Below are 17,719 nucleotides of genomic sequence, written 5' to 3' on the forward strand. Positions count from 1 at the left end.
ACACACACACACACACACACACACACACACGCACCAAGCTGTAGATGGTTAAGTCCATGGATAAAATATCTGTGGATACAGATGAATGTTTAAAGGAAAGCTGTATGTTTTGTTTATGGATGATTTAAGCAAAGACTGAATCAAGCATTCAGACAGTGATAGTAGCTTCCATGTAGGGATGTAGTTAAGGTATAGTAGATTTTAGTATGAACTTTAAAAGAGCTGTCTGAGGTACTGAATGCTGTCACTTTACATAAGTTCAGCACCTTGGATACCTTTCTTATAGTTAAAAGCTGGGATGGATTCACTGCTTCACTGAAGCCTCACTGACACCTCCACTACATATAGGATCTATGATGACATGAAAACAGCTCATGAGTTTTTACCATCCTATGTGGCCCAATTTATGACCAAGTACAACAGGATTTCTACCTTCAACAAGCATTCTGCCAGCAATGCCTTAAATTTATTTATGTCATGAAGAGATAGATGTGGTATTATACTTAATAACAGCAGCTCGTTTAGTTTTTGCAAAACATTGGAAAGGGGGAAGAAATAATTTACAGGAAGAATGGGTAACTAAGGTGAATGAACTAATGGTGATGGACAAAATAACTATGACAAATAATGGGAAAACAGAGCAAAAATTTCAAAGTAAATGGGAAAAAGTGAACAAACTATGGGACTAAAGATAGCTACAGAAATGAGATAAAATAATTAAGGGAGTTAAAACCACCCATGCAATTATAAGATACTGTTAATATATGTAATACTTCTCTCTCCCTCTCTCTCCTTCTCTCTTTTTTTTTTTTTTTTTTGTTGGGAGGAGGGGAAATAACAGATTCAAGATAAAATTGGTATGCTGGAATATAAGCAAGGCCAAATCACAGAGGATAACAGAGACACAATGTTATCTATCCGTTCATGATATAAGTTCATGCTGTCTATGTAAACAAACAATTGTTATGTATTTTATGTATGTATATATGTTGAGTATGTATATTATGTATTAAAATTAATTTAAAAATTCATTTTTTTTTATTCCCATAGGAAGTGGTGATCAGCATCTCTAGCGTGCTTTGCAGAGCTTCCTCATCTAAAACTGTAGCTCCATGTTGTCAATGTATAAAGGCAACATTAGGAGAGCAGATCTTGGCAAGCACACTCATTTTGGAGAGTTTTTTTTTTTTTACACAGCATAAACTAATCAGTATAGGAAAGTCAGTTTTGTCTTACAGCAAAAATCAAAGTGCAGCCAAAGTTGGGGAGCAAACATCTTGATCACATCATTTTTTTAAAAAAAGGCAGATGGTAAAGAAAAAAGTTAGTTCTAATAAATGGTTACCTCCTGTTGAAAAACTCAGTACAGGGGAAGGATTTTGTGTGCGTGATGGAAAATGGAGAAGAATCACAGTATTACAAAGAACTTTGAAATGAAGCTTGTATCTCACTTTAAAATGCGTGTAGTACCTCTTCATCTGATATCACAGTATAATGTGTAACCTTCCAAGATACCTATACAAGGATGTCAGAGTTACCAACAATGGCAAACACTCTTTTGGGCCAATTGATTTTACATACAACCTCATCCATTCCTTTTATCATTCCCCCCCCCCCAAAAAAAAACAAACCCCTGCTGCCACATTAAGTAGGGAGTGCAAAGAGAGCATTGATCAATTATCTTTGTAACCAGGTGGGGGAGAGTGGGAGGGATGCTGGAGATGAGGAAGAGGAGCAAGAAATGCAGGTGAACCTGGAGACCCCAGGGGAACATACCAGAAGAAGGGAATCAGCTGGGAGTGAGGGGTGGGGCTGTGAGATTATAAGGCGGCAGGGAGAGGTGGCCGGGAGGAAGCGGTGCAGAAGACGGGGTCACACGGAGGCAGACGGGAGAGGGGCAGGATAGGTCACCCAAAGTCCCAGGAGAGAGGGGTCGCCAGATCCACTACAACATGGACGAGGAAGAATTTCAGCGGGACACCGTGGAAACATGCTGCTGAGGGACCCGGCCTGGGACAGAAACCTAGGGGTCAAGAGGGAGTGCTGGTATCCTTATTCCCAGAGGGGAAACCCTGATAATTTCGAAAGCACCTGGTGGGACGAAAAGGGGCAGCATTGGGAGCACGGGCCCTGCCCCAAGGCATTGGAGAAGGCCAAGTTGGAGGTCAGCGAGAAAGGGGCTCGGCGTGTTTGAGTCTGAAAGGGGAAGTGGAGACGGGATGAGTGACGGAACTTTCCCTCTCCCTCCTGTGTTGAACCAAGGGGCGGAGTTGCCTTATTTCTTTTGGACACTGTTGTTTGCACATTATTAAAAGTTCTTTGCACTGCAGCACGTGTGTAGTGCATTTGTTGGAGCCGTGATAGAAGGGAGGAGTCCCAGCAGAGCCCTGGGAGCTCAAGTCCCACCCACAATCTTATTCATCTGTGGTGGAGCAGAATACCCAGCTCATATTGTTCTGCCATGTAGCCAAGAATGTACCTGCCAGCAGTAGGCAGCTGTATCTAAACCACCTATTTCTTTCATTCTTAAATCTGAAGGATCCTTGAAGCTAAGGCACTATAGAAGGCTTGGTAAATCACTTATGATTTTTGACAGGTGATTTCTCAAGCTACACCTCCCACAGTGCCTTGGTTTAGATGCAGTTGGTCTCTGGAGGAAGACATGTGCTAGTTGTTCTCCTCCTTCTCTTACTGCTGTGTGAGAGTGCTGTAAGCAGCAGGAATTCCCTGTCACCATTATTCCTCTTATTCACAGTGGTCTGAGGCTTTGTCTGCACTGGGAAAGATACTCCAGGGAAGGCTCAGAGTATTCTGCCCCCACAGCTACCCTGACCTGCCCCTATTATCTCATCCTCTGTTTCTATACCACAGCAGCAATGGGGGAGTCCCACTGAGCTGCCCAAAATGTTTGCCACCACTGAAGGTTACTTGCTTCTGAGAATGAGGCATGCTGGGCACCACATTCTGACCCACAGTGAGTGACCTGTGGCAATGTTCAGTGGGACACCGATGCAGATAGCCACCATGGCACAGAAACATGCATGTTACTCCTTCTGTCTGCCAGGTGCCAGGCCAAATTGTGTGCCATCTGTGGCATGTATGCCATAGATTTTCCTTCACAGTTCTAGGGTTTAGGGAGAGAAGTGGGCTAAAAAGGATGTTAAATAGTAAAAATAAATATGTGAAGTAGGGATGTAATGAAATTTCTGCAATGTCTTTTTTTCTTAACCAAGATTGTAGTCTTGACATGGCAATTGTTCTCCATCATGGTCCTCACTTTAAATGCATCAGCAAAAACCTTTAAAGCAAAATGCAGCAGCAAAAAACTAGTGCCTTTTACCTATGAGTACACAGAGTAAAAGCACAAAAGGACATGCTAATTTCTGACAAAGATGGAAACAACATACAACCCTAAATTTTGAAAGTCAATGCAAGAAGAAGGCAGAGGTCTTCTGAATAACAAATCAGTTTTGTAAAATCATATCCAAGACCACACCAAAAACTCAGTTTTACATAGTTTCTCATAGATTTAGGAAAGAGTTCTTCCTTCTGAAAGAAGTCTTGAATTTTTATTTCCATTTCAACCAGAATTTACAGGACAATGAAACAGATCATTTTGGGTTGACATGGTGTTACAAATGCATAGACACAATAGCTAGAAGTTATCGTCTCAGGTCATCTATCTGGCTATATAGGGAAGAATTCTCATGGAAATTACTGCTCTTAGATGTTTAATATTGTTGCCATGATGTCTCTTATTTCTACACTACCCCTAATAAGATGAGAAAAGAGCTACCTGAATGTCCCAAAACTCTCACAAGGAGAAGCCTCACCAGGCTCCTTCCCCTCACAGCCCAGAATCACCCTTTTCCTTTCCTTTCCTTAAAGCAGAAGGGAGCAGCCCAGTGAGAATGATAATTAAAGTTTGTGTTTTGATAACTAGCAGATATTAATATTGTAAACCAACTATCAGAACACAGGCAGCATGGACAAATCCTCCTCACTCAGCTGTCTCCTCACCACATGGGTTTATCTACACAATTAAAATACTCCTCATTTCAATCTAATCAACTGTGATCTGGCCACAGGAATTCAGACTTTTTGCGGGGGGGGGGCACTCAAAAAACTCCATAAACTTCATTGTAATAATATTCCTGGATTTTACTGGAGTATCTGAGAGTATCTGCAAGGTTTCATATTATTGAATGTGTGCCCATTCATCCTCTTCCCATGGATTCACATGGCTGAGCATTATTGGCAAATGGAGGACAAAACGATGTGAATTTGTGCAGGAAGACACTTAAGCATTTTGCAAATGTGCAAAAATCTGCAGCAATCCACACAATACTCTTATATTTAGACAAGCCACATTAACATCAGGAAGGGGGGGCATGTAAATAATGGAAGGCTAAAACTTCCCTGATCCTCTAAGAGTCACATGTGGGTAGATAAGACAAGATCATGGAAGGCTACAGCTTCCATAGTCCTCTCTCGGTTTCCTCTCTGCACTCCAAATGTTGCGTTAGGGGGTGGGGGTGGAATGGAGAATAGCTGAGAGTGGATTGGAGAAGGGCATTGCCTCACTGATCCTCACATATCTACAGCCATCCTCAGATGGGGACAGGAGGTAAGGGGACCCTCCCCAATTCTCACTCAGCTTCCCCCTACCTCCCATCCAATACTTTTCCACTGCTATGAGACCTCACTAAAAACTGCCAACTTTTTGAAGACATCTGTCAGCAGGGAGAAAATGGTTTAAATTATTCATTTCCTCCCCCTTACAGGGATGAATAATTTAACACAGCTCACCCCTAGTATTTGTGTGTAAATTCTGTAGGGAAATTGATTACCTGGCTCAGTTCAGAGCACGGGTAGCTGAGAGCAGCTCTCTGGCCAAATTCTGCAGCCAACACCCATATCAAAAGAGTGTGATTTCATTAACTGCCACCACCAGCAGCAGTGCTCATTAAATTATTGGACATCAAATGTGAATACCTTCAACTCTGTATTACTCTGTATGGAATTGTGCGGTTGGCAAAACAATGCATTCTGGGCAGGAACTGAGACAGCTAGGTAGGATCACCTGTGACAAGGCATATTGATGTTTCTTTTTCAGAGACAGGAAATAACATACAACACCATGGTGTATGTGTGTGTGTGTAATGGTTGCTGTTTATTTATTTACTCATTGGTATGTATTAGAGAAGTATTTTGGGGGATTTGTTTCAAATATTAAGCACCTTTTATATTTTTAAATGGATTTTTCCCCAGAAAAAGAAACAGTGTAGAGCAGGGGTCTAGCAACCTCCGGCCCGCGGGCCGGATGCGGCCCGTGGGTGCCTTTCGCCAGCCCCCCGGTCCCTCTGCCGCTGAAAATCGCTGCCGATTTTCGGCCACTCCGGGCCCACCCCCCCCATTTTGCCCTTCAAAATGGCAGTGCCCATTAGGAGGCCGATGCGGGCCTCTGGAGTCCCTGAATCGGGGCTCCAGGAGCCACACCGGGCCTTCCAAGGGCTCCGCCAACCTCCCTCCGGCTCCTACCACCCCCTCCTGGCTCTGCCCTCCCTCCTCCCTCCTATAAATGGAGGGGCGGGGGGGAGGAGGAGGAGGGCAAAAAGAGAGAGAGGGAGGGAGGGAGGGAGGGAGGGGAGGAGGAGGAGGAGGACCGAAAAGGTGGGAGGAGAGGAAAGAGAGGGAGGGAAGGGGGGAGGAGGAGGAGATAGAGAGCAAAAGGGTGGAGGGTGGGGTGGGGGGGGAGAGGAAAAGAGGGAGGGAGGGGGGAGAGAGGAGAGAGAGAGAGAGAGGAGAGAGAAAGAAAGGGTGGGAGGAGAGGAGAGCGAGGGAGAGGAAAGGGTGGGAGGGAGGGAGAGAGGAGAGAGAGGGAGGGAGGGGGAGGAAGAGAGAAGGAGAAGGAGAAGAGAGAGAGAGAGGGGTGGGGTGAGAGGGAGGGGAGGAAGGGAGAGAAAGAACAAGTGGTTTGCGACAGTGGCATGCGTTTTTTGCTGTTTTGTGGCCTTGCCTCGTCGCTTCCATTCTTGCCAAATATGCCTATTATTATTGTTGTTGTTATCTTTGGTATTCTCTTTGGCAAAATCCCCCCACGGACTTGCTTGTGCTTTTTGGGTTGAGGCAGTTGCATTACATTTTTCCTGTGTTATGGCATTGCCTAGTAGCTTCTTGCAAATATTATTATTATTATGCGGCTCCGCCGCCCAGAGGGTGGAAAATCCACCCCTTACATGTGGCTCGCCCCTGGATAGTGGAAGCTCCGCCCTGGCATGTGGCTCGCCCCGGAGGGTGAAGCTCCACCCCGTGTGCGGCTCCACCCCCAGCAGGGTGGAAGCTCCACCCCCGGCTTCGGCCCCCCATTTGTCTGAGGGACAGCAACCCGGCCCCCGGCTCAAAAAGGCTGTCTACCCCTTGTGTAGAGGGTTTGCAAGGCCGTGGCGGAGAAAGCTGGACACGAATTCACAAGCAGCTGCACCCATATAGCTCATGTCCATACTGTCTGAAAGATAGTATTTTACAAATGAACCAGCCGAGTGTAAAGTTGACTGTCCCACTTTCATAACAGGGCCACTTGGTGTGGAAGCAACAGACTATGCAATTCCTTACAAAAGATGATGGCTTTTCCCTGCTCTTGCTGTCCTTTTGCCAGCGGGCAAAGTCTTTTCTGTTCAAACAGGCATTTATGATAAATTGGTCACAAGAAGTTATTTTAATGTGGATGTGTGTTCCAGCAAAAGGCCCCAAGCTCGACTTCAGGCTTGCTCCTTCCGAGGTCGCTAAATGAGTACCCAGACGTTGGGGGGCAAATTGCTTACTTGCAATTAGCTTACTTGCTGTTCACCGCTATGATCTTTGGAATGCGGGTATATAATAAAAACACTTATTATTATTATTCTATTCTTATATCTTTATTGTCTTGTTTTTAAACAATCTCACACTTTTTAAAATTTAATGGTGTTTTAATATAATTTATTTGCTTGTGTTCTATCATCATCATCATCATCATCATCATCATCATCATCATACTTTTAGCTTTTTCTTGTTTTAGCCCTTTTGTAAGCCATCTTGAGCCCCAGGCTAGGAGGCAGAAATATTAGATATGCTGAACCACAAATCAGCAAACACTGAATTTCAGCCATTGCTCTCAGTCTAACTTGACATTTTAAATTCTAAATAAAAATTGATGCAAGCTCTAGTAAGGTTTAAAGAGAAAAATGGAAATGGTTCCTACAATTTCTAAATGGTTCCCTGTAACATGAAATGTTGGCAAATGAAATGTTGGTCATAAGCAATGAATATATATCCCTATGATAACTGCTAACCAGGATCTTGTTCAGCTTTAAAATGAGTTCTTTTTTAATTTTACAAACTGTGAAACTGCACATTAGAATAAAATTTTATAAGAAAGAATTTTAGAAAGAGTGTTAGCAAGAATGTTTCAGTTTTATGGAATCATTATTCTATAAATATCTTCAGCAATATAAATGTGGCATGTTCCAATAAGACTTGAGAAGACTCTCGTGAAAGTTACCCTTGATGCTATTTGTGCTTTAGAAAAGGACAGCAATGTAAGATGTCAGTCCTGATGCAATTACTACCATATCCTGCTTTTCCATCTTAAATCTACTGGTATCTAGTGGCTCTAGGCAGCTTCAAAGCGAACTGTATTAAGAGAGCTCTTTCAGTTATCTGTCTGTTCCATTTAAGCTTTACTTGTTTTGTGGGGAGAGCATGTGCTCAGTCCTTGGGCTTCATATGTACCATAACCTGATATGTATTTAGACAGAGATATCTGCAGCAGGTGCCACAGGATTTGAGGTTGATAAAATGTCTTTCTTAGATTATACCTCCCAGAATCCCCCTACTAGCATGGCATCCCCCATCTGCCACTGGCATGGCCCTCCCCATGATGGCTAGGAGATTTGAGAGATGTGGTCCAAGAAACTAACTTTTCCAAGTTCTGCAGAGGATACAGTCTGAGATGCATCTAATTTCCATGAGACTGCTTGAATCATTACTAAGTGGCCTGAATCCAGAACTGTATCAGTAGATTATGATCAAATCTTTGGTTATAAACAGGGATAGCCAAATTTGCCTCAGCTCAATTCACAATTGGCTTAAGGCTCTTTCACGCTATACAACAATAGCACTATGATGCCACTTCAGCTGTCATGGCAAGCTCCTATGGAGTCCTGGGTTTTGCACTTAGTGAGTGGTATTTAGAATTTTCAGCTAGAGAACTCTGTACTTTACCAAACTAGAAAGTACAAACTTCATAAGATCTTGCCATGGCAGCTAAAGTAAAATCATTATGTCATAATTGGGTACTGTAGTATGAAATAGTCATTAGTCACCATCCTTTCAGTGAGCATTTCATAGAAATTACTGTTTCTTAGAGTTTGTTCCCAGCTTTTAATGGTTGTTTATTTATTCAAATCATTTATGGTTTGCCTTTTCACCTTCAAAAGGGACCAAGGCAGCTTACCAAGAAAATACCAAAGATATAAAAAACAAAAAAGTAACATTATACCATGGCAAACAACAATATAATACTATCCAGGTGATGACTGCAACCTGAGCTAGTCTGTTACAGCAAAGGCAGCACAGAACCTTGTGGCACGTAAAGGGAAATATATTTTATTTGGTATAAGGATTCATGGACAATATATAGCCCTGATTCAAGTGGGTTGTAGCTTATGCCAAAAGAAAATTTAAAAAAACCCACCCTAAAATAGTAAATAGTTAAGTATTGGTGGCATATCTCAAGATATCTAAAGGGAGTTGATTCATTGAGGAGAAATGTTTTCACTTTTTAAGGAAATGTTTTGAAAATTCCTGATTTAGAAATTTCAGGACCTAAGGAAGGCCATAAGACCAAAATTGGTGATATCTTATGAATATCTTTGTGTCTCCATTTTCTTCTGGGGATTTTATAAGATGCTCCCCAGTTTATACTTCTTTTAGACAAAATTAACAACAGTACCTAAAAGAAGCAATACAAATTAAATGTCTCTAATATGATGTAAGACAAATCAAAGCAATAAAAGCAATTCAGATCATTTGGTGTACATGTTGGTGCAGACACAGGGATGGCACCAAATGCATTCGCCTTTTTACAACCCACCAGAGAACTGTTTTTGCAGCACTAGCCATGGGAGAAAGCCATTTGAAAATCTATCTACTATCCTCCTTTCCAAACAAAACACTGAATCAGAAGGAGGCCCTAAGTCTGCACAATCTTGGTGGTGGTTCCAGAAAAAGATAAAATAGAAAGGCTGCTTCTTGGACTTTTGCTTAGTAACACGAGTATTTACAAGGGGGAAGGTTTCGTATGTACATTCAAGGGCTTTCACACAGTCTGAAATGCTGATCATGCAGGGTCTCTGATCCTATGAAAGACTTCAAATAACATAAGAATTTCATCTTTGCAGATTGCCATCTTAGTGCATGAATGTCTAAGGAACAGGGGACAAGTAAAATCACAGAAGAGTTTAACAAGGTTTTTTAGCCTTCCTTCTAAGAAGTGCTGGTGCCTCACAAAACTACAAATCCCAGGATTCTATAGCTTGAAACTAGAGCACATAAAGTGGGGCCACACAGTATTTTCTCTAAGTGTAGATACACCTTCAGCTTTAGGGCTGACTCTACTGAATGTTGATGGCAGAAGCTCAGCATGAATGGGGATCTGGGGAATTGCTTATTTTAAATTCTGAACCATAAAAGAACTTGGGGATGGCAATTAATCTAGAATGTTTTCAGGCATTATATGTTAAACTTCTCAACCAGGTGATAATAAACCTCACATACTAAACAAAGACTAGAAGGGATGCACAGCACACACTATTGCAAATGTGGTGCTAGTGGAGCACAAAGAACCTAATATTTACCTGTGCACTATTGCAAGTAAAGCATCATCCACGTTTAAATAGCACTGTAGTGGATGTGCGAGGCCCAGTCATATGGTGTCTGTCTTAGAAAAGGTGTGATCCTTAGTGTTCTAGGTCACCAAAACAGAAGAGGAATTACAGTAGGTTTTGATAGCTTTGAGACAAGGGATGTCATTGCATGCAATATGTTTCATAAACTCAGGGGACCTAAACCAGGTAAATCTCAAACACAATTTTATAGCCGAAGTCTCTGATCATAATGGGAAGATGTAGAAGACAGTCTCAGCAAACTAATAGTCATCAGGATTAGCTGATGTCGTCAGATAAATGAGAGTCTAGCAATTATCCTCGGTGGTCTATTAAATTAATTTATTATGCAGCAATCTACAATCTCCTAATAAAATGACACACTGCGATCCCAGATGTTAACATTTGGATTGAAGGGAGGTGATAACCTGCTTAATCCTGCTGTATCATACTTTTCTCAGCAGTTTGGAAATCAATTGAGCGGGTGCTTAATGTGGCTGCAAGCCACCATCTGATTTATGTAATAGCAAAACCTCTTCAAGAAGATAAAATCTCTGTGCCAATGGCTTTAGTGTTGTTTTTTTAACTCAGATATTCATATGAATTGATAGGTTGACTGTAGAGGAGAGGGACATCCATTCATTATCCACTTATATACTACAGAAATGCACATAGCCCTGTGTCGTGACATTGACACTGGGCACTTTACTAGAGAGTGGAAGTGACCCTCATTTCAATTTAGCCACATAAATACATATAAATGAGTTTCAAATTAAAATGAGAATCAAATAACTAAATTCTAGGCCCGTTCTGGACGGGCATAAAGTACGTATCCAGTACATACTAGGGTTAGGAAGGGGCGTCACTTCCTGACGCCCCTAACCCTAGTACGCACTGGATATGTACAAAATGGCGGCGCCCATTCCACACGGGTGCCACCATCTTGACGTAGCAGATGCATGCCACACCACGGATGTGACACCGCAAGTGCATGACTAGCACCTTGTGGCGTCACATCTGGGGCGCAAAAACAAGTGTCATTTTTGGGCTTCTTTTTGCTCTATGAGGGAGCTGCGCAGTACGGAAGCTGCGGCTCCCTCACGGAGCAACCGGCAGCGCCCACAGACCGCCGCTTTTAGGCAGTCTGTAATGCGCCCTATTTAGCAGTAATCTGAATATGAATTGTGGTAACCAAGTTTCCATTGACAGTAGTATTGTGTATTTCATATATATTAATCATGGCAATTTGCTGACAATGGTCAATATGTTGGGCTCTCTGGAAGTGAAGGAAGCTGTAATCCTATATATAGGTAAAGCATCGGATTGGGAAAACTCAGACTGCATTGCATCTGTTATTATTAGCAGTTTGATTCTTTCAGAAAAGAAAGGGAAATCTATAGAAAACTGTGTGCATTGTAGGCATTTTTTTTCAATTTTTCAACCAGTTTCTACAAGACAAGTCATGAATCTTTAAAAATGAAAGATACTACTGTTTAATCCAAAGTTAAATGTGGTGATCCATATATTTATGTCATAGGCTGGAATGCTATGGAGGCTGGGAGGCTTTACCACTTGGCTTTTAGCTTGTCTGGAGCTCCAAAGGGTGCAGTGCATTATCATGACCATCATTTTGGATGACTTTAAGTGATGCCATGTCACTCTCAATTATTCTTTAGGCTGATGTGAGTGTTCTATGTTGGTTGCAATTCCAGGTCTCCTCTGAATATTGTTTGGTACCAAAAACAGTTATACAACAAGTTTTATTGCTGTTAACAGATTCAGTTGGTGATCTGTAGTAAGAACGGAAAGAATATTGGAAAGTATTTTGTTATAATGGTTGAAAAACATGCTTTTTGAGAAGCTTATCGCACCCATTCCCAGTCTTTCCTTAAAGACTTCCAAAGACAGAGAGTCCACCACCTTCTGAGGCAGTCACCATTGAACAGCTCTTTCACGTAACCTTCACTGTTCTGATGAAAACACAAGATCAGGACAATCATGACATAATTTGGTGTCCTCCCCCATTTCATGAACTGCATGGAATCCCTAAATTAGCATCCATGGACTGAGGTCTGAATTGGATGATAGGAAGTGCAAAATGGGTCAACGCTGAATCCAAATTACTAAATGAGACATCAAAATTAATTGGGAGTCAGTCTTTATGCAGGTATCAAGGTCAAACTAGGTGATAATTTAACATGTATTTGGAAAGGTTGTTTACTCAAGTGGTAAAAGATGTCTGTCTAGCACATGATTGCCCTTAACTGCATTTAGCATACTTTGTTTTGTGATTAATCATTAATTTTCATGCCAGATTGCTAAAATATGTATTTTTGAGGTAAATCCTATTGTTGTGAGATAGAAGTCATATTAATTGCAAGAAATATAATAAAGATGTGGGCAAAGTGTGGTCTTCCAGCTGTTTCTAAACTGCAGCTCTCAGCATTCTTTACTATTGCTTCTGCCCCCTGGGATAGATGGGAACTGCAGTTAAGCTACATCTGGAAGGCCATACCTTGTCCATCTTTATGTTTAGTTTTACTATCAATCAACTTCTGGTATTTGTCACAGCAAATGATCCACTTGGAACCCTCCCAAGTTGCTGATGAAGAATCTAGTTGCTTCACTCACTTCTGGTTGCTTCATCATTCTAGTGCTTTGTTCCATGAGTTCATAATTAGAACAGGACAGGACAGGCTATGATCCTCTGACACTAATACATCTCCTATGGTCAAATGTTTGGAGTCAATGGAAAAGCTGACAGATAAAAATGTACAGACCTCCTCTAGCAGAAAGAATCCTGACTGTACAGGTTTCCTTCTCATAAACATGAAAGAACAGCTTCCCTTTCAGTGTCAATAAGATGTCAAATACAGACCTGCTGGGAGCTATGGCCAGTGGGTTCATCAAAAGGATCAGGGTTTCTAAGAATGAGCCCAGTAACCTCCCATGAATTTATTGAATATATGAAGGTCTTTCCATGGACATGCCTTTATTTGGTTTTAATTGATCAATACACACTTTTATGTTGGCCCCCCAAACCAGAAATAGGGAAGCTTTGGCCCTCCAGATGTTGATGAGTTCACTTCATACTTCATATTGATTGGGCTGGCTTGGGCTGATAGGAACAACATTGTGCAGGGGAGCATACAGCTTTGTTAGCCTTTCCATAAACTAAGCAATTTCCTTTCCTTTTCTGTCAGTACCAAAATATCTATTCTTCTTTTCATTTTTCTTCCAGTACGATACTAACTCCATAGTGAATAAATAGAGTCTGGCAGGATTAATGTTTGCAAATTTCCCTTTAAACTATTCATTTAGCCATAAACCAAGATGTGTCTCTGAAGATGAACATGTCTAATCTCCTCAATCACCTTTCATCAAGGATTGTCTGTAAAATCTTTTCATGAGGGGCCTAAGAGACTCCTCCAAGTGAACATAAAATAGGACAACTACCTCAAGTAACATCTGCTAAAATCCCCAAGCCATCAAGAAAACTGCTGATGGAAAGAATAATATCTGTCATGGTGATATACTAGAGCAAATGGGCACATCTGTTTTCATAAATTATTTGGTAAGCATGTGCAGACCAAAACAGAGGACATGCAGTGTGAAGGACTAATTTCTAATTTCTAATTGCAAAAGGAAATACATCCTTCAGTTATACCATCTCAGTTCACTGGATGGAAATGAAAAAAAGTCCAACTTCTGGTGTCTCCCAGCATAGATGAAGTATCAATACCAACTGAGCCTGAGAATGTTTCTCCAGATGGTATCTTGTTTGAAAATGTCTTATTTTTTTTGCTAGAGATTCAACTCAGTGCAGTATGGCCCCCATCAGATTTCAGTCCTGTTCAAATTTTGTAGTTTAATTAGTAAAGCAACAGATTGAGTAGTAGGAGATCTCACTGATGAGGTCTCCACACTATCAGCACCCATGAGGAATGCTAGACATAGTCATGTCAGGACCTGAGGTCTTCCTAGTGGTTGTTTAAATTTCTGGCCAGCTATGCTTTCCCATTAGTCCTAAGACTGGAGCAAAGGACGTATTGGTTTCTGGAAAGATACCCACAGAGCTACTCATGGGTCTATCCTTGAAGATGTATGTACCTCCCAGATCATGACCTATCTGAGAATGATGCCTTGTTCTCAATTAACTCATTGATAAAGCAACAATTCCTTTATAGGCTCCATTCAAAGCCTTCATTTATCTGGGCAGTTGGCCTCCCTATCACTTCTGCAATATCCAGAATAGCAACAAAGATGACTTCAAGCTGAAACTGGAGTTCAGCATGACAGTACTCAATTAGTTGTTCATTGCTTCTTATCCACTGGGTCTATTCAGTTGGATGAAGCAATCCCCACGTTTTCCTCATCTTTATTGAGCAAATTCAGTAACAGATGGGGCAGTTAAGCCCTCTATAATACCATTAGTCCCTTGGTACTCAGTACTGATGCAACAGCTCCATCATCTTATCTACATTAGATTTCCAGCTTTTCATCACCTGGCTTGAACAAGATAGTTTGTTTATCTAAAATACTTCTATGCAGACCTTGGAAAAGTTTGATTTTGAACTAGAATCTAAAATTGCCTAGGCCACTAGCTATGTTGGCTGGAAATTCTGGAAATCATAGCCCAGAAAAGTAACTTTTCAAGTTTTATCTCTGTACTACCATTCACTGAAAAGCCCCGGGGTGCTGTACAACAAAATGATAAAATAATATAATACAAAACAAGTCAGTCAGTAATATATACAATAAGACAGAAGAAGCAGTGATAAAAAACAAATTACAGCATTCGCAGTAATCCCTGAACCAACTTACACTAGATAGGTCTTTACTCTTTTATCTGGTGTGTGGGTGTGGGTATGGGTGCATGTGTGTCTACCACATTAAAAATTTACCATATTAAAAAATGTTACTTGCAATTCTACAACTATCAAATATGTGACTGAATGTCAGCATGCTGAATACCTGTGCAGTATGTGGGGATAGACACTGCTGATCAATGCACAAGATTTGGGAACCATAGGTCAGCAATCACCACCAAAAACATGGAACAACCACCCACGAGACATTTTAAATCTGAAGACACAGTCTTTTATATATTTCTATATTTCTAACACGGACACCTCATGATCCAACCAGGTTGAGAAAATATCTGGATCTACACACTTGACATTTTGACATGGTATGGCCTTAATTTAGAGGATAACACCATCCTTGCCTCCAGGACCATCCAATGAATTCCATTTTTAGACTCTGGAAATTCTATAACTGCCACTGGCTGTGTGTTTTAATATCTCCCATTGAAGTGGACATCATCAAGGAAGGTAAAAGCTGAAATGTTTGATGCTTTTTATGAACATCTGTTTTCAGTTATTATATTAAGTTTTATTAAGTCAACTTCTATTTTATAGCATCCTTCTGAGGATTCAGGTTCTACTTGCAAAGAGTTCTGTGAGTTGTTTTTTCAACACACACACACTTGAATTTTTCATCCTGAAAATGACCTTGAGAATTCTCAAGCAGCAGTAAACATTACTGGATAAATTAGCAAGATGATTGGAATGAAAATTGTTGGTACCATAATTTGAAGTCCCTAAACCTCTTCACTGGGGATAGCTTCACAGTAGGTCCTATGTGATCAATGTCATAATCCAAGACAATTTCAAAGCAAACTGTTTGGGAATGTTAGCAAAGACACACACCTTGTTTGCAGTTTTTATTTATTTATGAATCTAATTTATCTCTTGTGTATATTTCTATCAAAATACTTGTATATGAGGGATTTTTAAATGGACTTTGGGTGCTCAAAATAAACACTGAATAAATGTGAGTAAAGGGAGAGGAAACAAGATATTCTTGCAGATCCCACGAGTTCTTTGAGCAACCCACACTGATTCTCTGGAGCCTACCTGATCAAATTGGGAAATGTCAAATTATGCATAGATTGCAGTTGGGAAAGAAATTGGAGCACAGAAGTGATGGAGTACAAAAGATGTACCACCTAATGCACAAAAAAGTAATTTAACCTTTATTCTAGCTTCACTGTTGTGGCTTCTTCCAAATAGTTATGGGAATTCTTGTTTGACAAACATTCTGACAGTTCCATGTTACAGAAAGATTTTTCCTTGATGAAGAATGAATGACTGTTCAAGCAGGTTGTGGTGTGATGTTCCGGGGGGGGGGGGGGGGATGTTTGTGTGACTACTTCCAAACAAGCGGGTGGATATTGTGTGTTCCACCAGGTATTTTGTGACCCCCATCACCCCACTGGTTGTCACAATGGCTGAAACTGGTAGCAGTGCTGCAATCAGTGTGTGCCATAGGAAATCTGCAGCATTACCAAGGCAGAAAAATATTTCCTTCCTCCCACTTTTCTTTGGGAAGTAAGAAGATACCCTGTCCTGTCAACGTATAAGACTCTGTGCTCTATAGTACCTGCTTGTACCAAAGAGACCTGTTGTCTATTGTCATTAAATTCTAGCGATAATTGTACTGATGGTGCAAACCTTGGCAGGAGTGGAACCCTTATTTTGCTTCGGTTTCACTCCCCAAAAGAGAACTCTGAGGTTCAATGCATCAGTGGAGACCTTAGCAAGGAATCTGGATTGTAAATCAAGATTGATAAGTAGTCAGGAATCATCTAGTTAACATTACTGAGTTCAAGGCCAGATGAACTGGATCTTAAAGTACTGCAGGAATTTGCCGATTTATTCTGTAAACCACTTGCAATCATTTCTGAGAAATCTTGGAAAATGAGTGTGGTGCCAAAGAATTGGAGAAGGGAAAACATTGCTCCTCTCGTCAATAAAATAAAATAAAATAAAATAAAAACGGGGGGGGGGAGTATATCCAGGAAACTGTGTACCAGTCAGCCTCACATCAATTTCTAGAAAAATATCAGAATGGATTATACAGGAGTCTGTCTGCAAGTATCTTGATAACAATCCAGTGAGCACTAGGAGCCAGCCTGGGTTTGTCCTGCCAAATTAATCTTAGATCTCTTTTTGATCAGGTCACTAATTTAGTAGATAATGGGAATGCTATAGATGTCATGTATCTGGATTTCAGCAAAGCATTTTATCCGCATATTTTGATTAGCAAACTGACGTGGTGGCTTAGCAGTTAAGACACTGACTCTGATGACTGCAAGGCTGGCAGGTCAACAGTTCAAGACCCAAGCACAACGTGATGGAGTGAGCTCCCGTCAGTAGTCCCAGCTTCTGCCAACCTAGCAGTTTGAAAGCACGTAAAAGTGCAAGTAGGTAAATCACTTTGGTGGGGAGGTAACATCTTTCCATGCTTCTTGGCATTTAGTCATGCTGGCCACATGACCACAGAGTTGTCTTTGACAATGCTGACTCCCTTTGTTTAGTTATGGAGATGACTGGTTTAGATCTTACTTGTCTGGCAGATCTTTTGCAGTAGTTGCAGGAGGTCAGACTTCTTCTCCTGTTCCCTTATCTGTTGGAGTTCCCCAGGGCTCTGTTCTGGGTCCCCTTCTGTTTTCTCTCTACACACTGTCCTTAGGAAAACTCATTAGCTCTTTTGGTTTTTCGTACCATCTGTATGCCAATAACACCCAGTTGTATCTTTCTACCCCTGACCTTTCTCCAAGGCTTGAACAACAAGTCTCGTCTTGTCTCACAGCTGTCTCGCAGTGGATGCGCCATTGGCGTTTGAAGCTCAACATGTCCAAGACAGAGCTTCTTGTCTTTCCGCCTAAGTCCACCCTTCAACACTCCTTTTCTGTCTCTGTGTGCAACACTTCTATTCAACCAGTCCAGCAA

This window comes from Sceloporus undulatus, chromosome 4 (assembly GCF_019175285.1).
Source record: "Sceloporus undulatus isolate JIND9_A2432 ecotype Alabama chromosome 4, SceUnd_v1.1, whole genome shotgun sequence".
Taxonomy (NCBI): Eukaryota; Metazoa; Chordata; class Lepidosauria; order Squamata; family Phrynosomatidae; genus Sceloporus; species Sceloporus undulatus.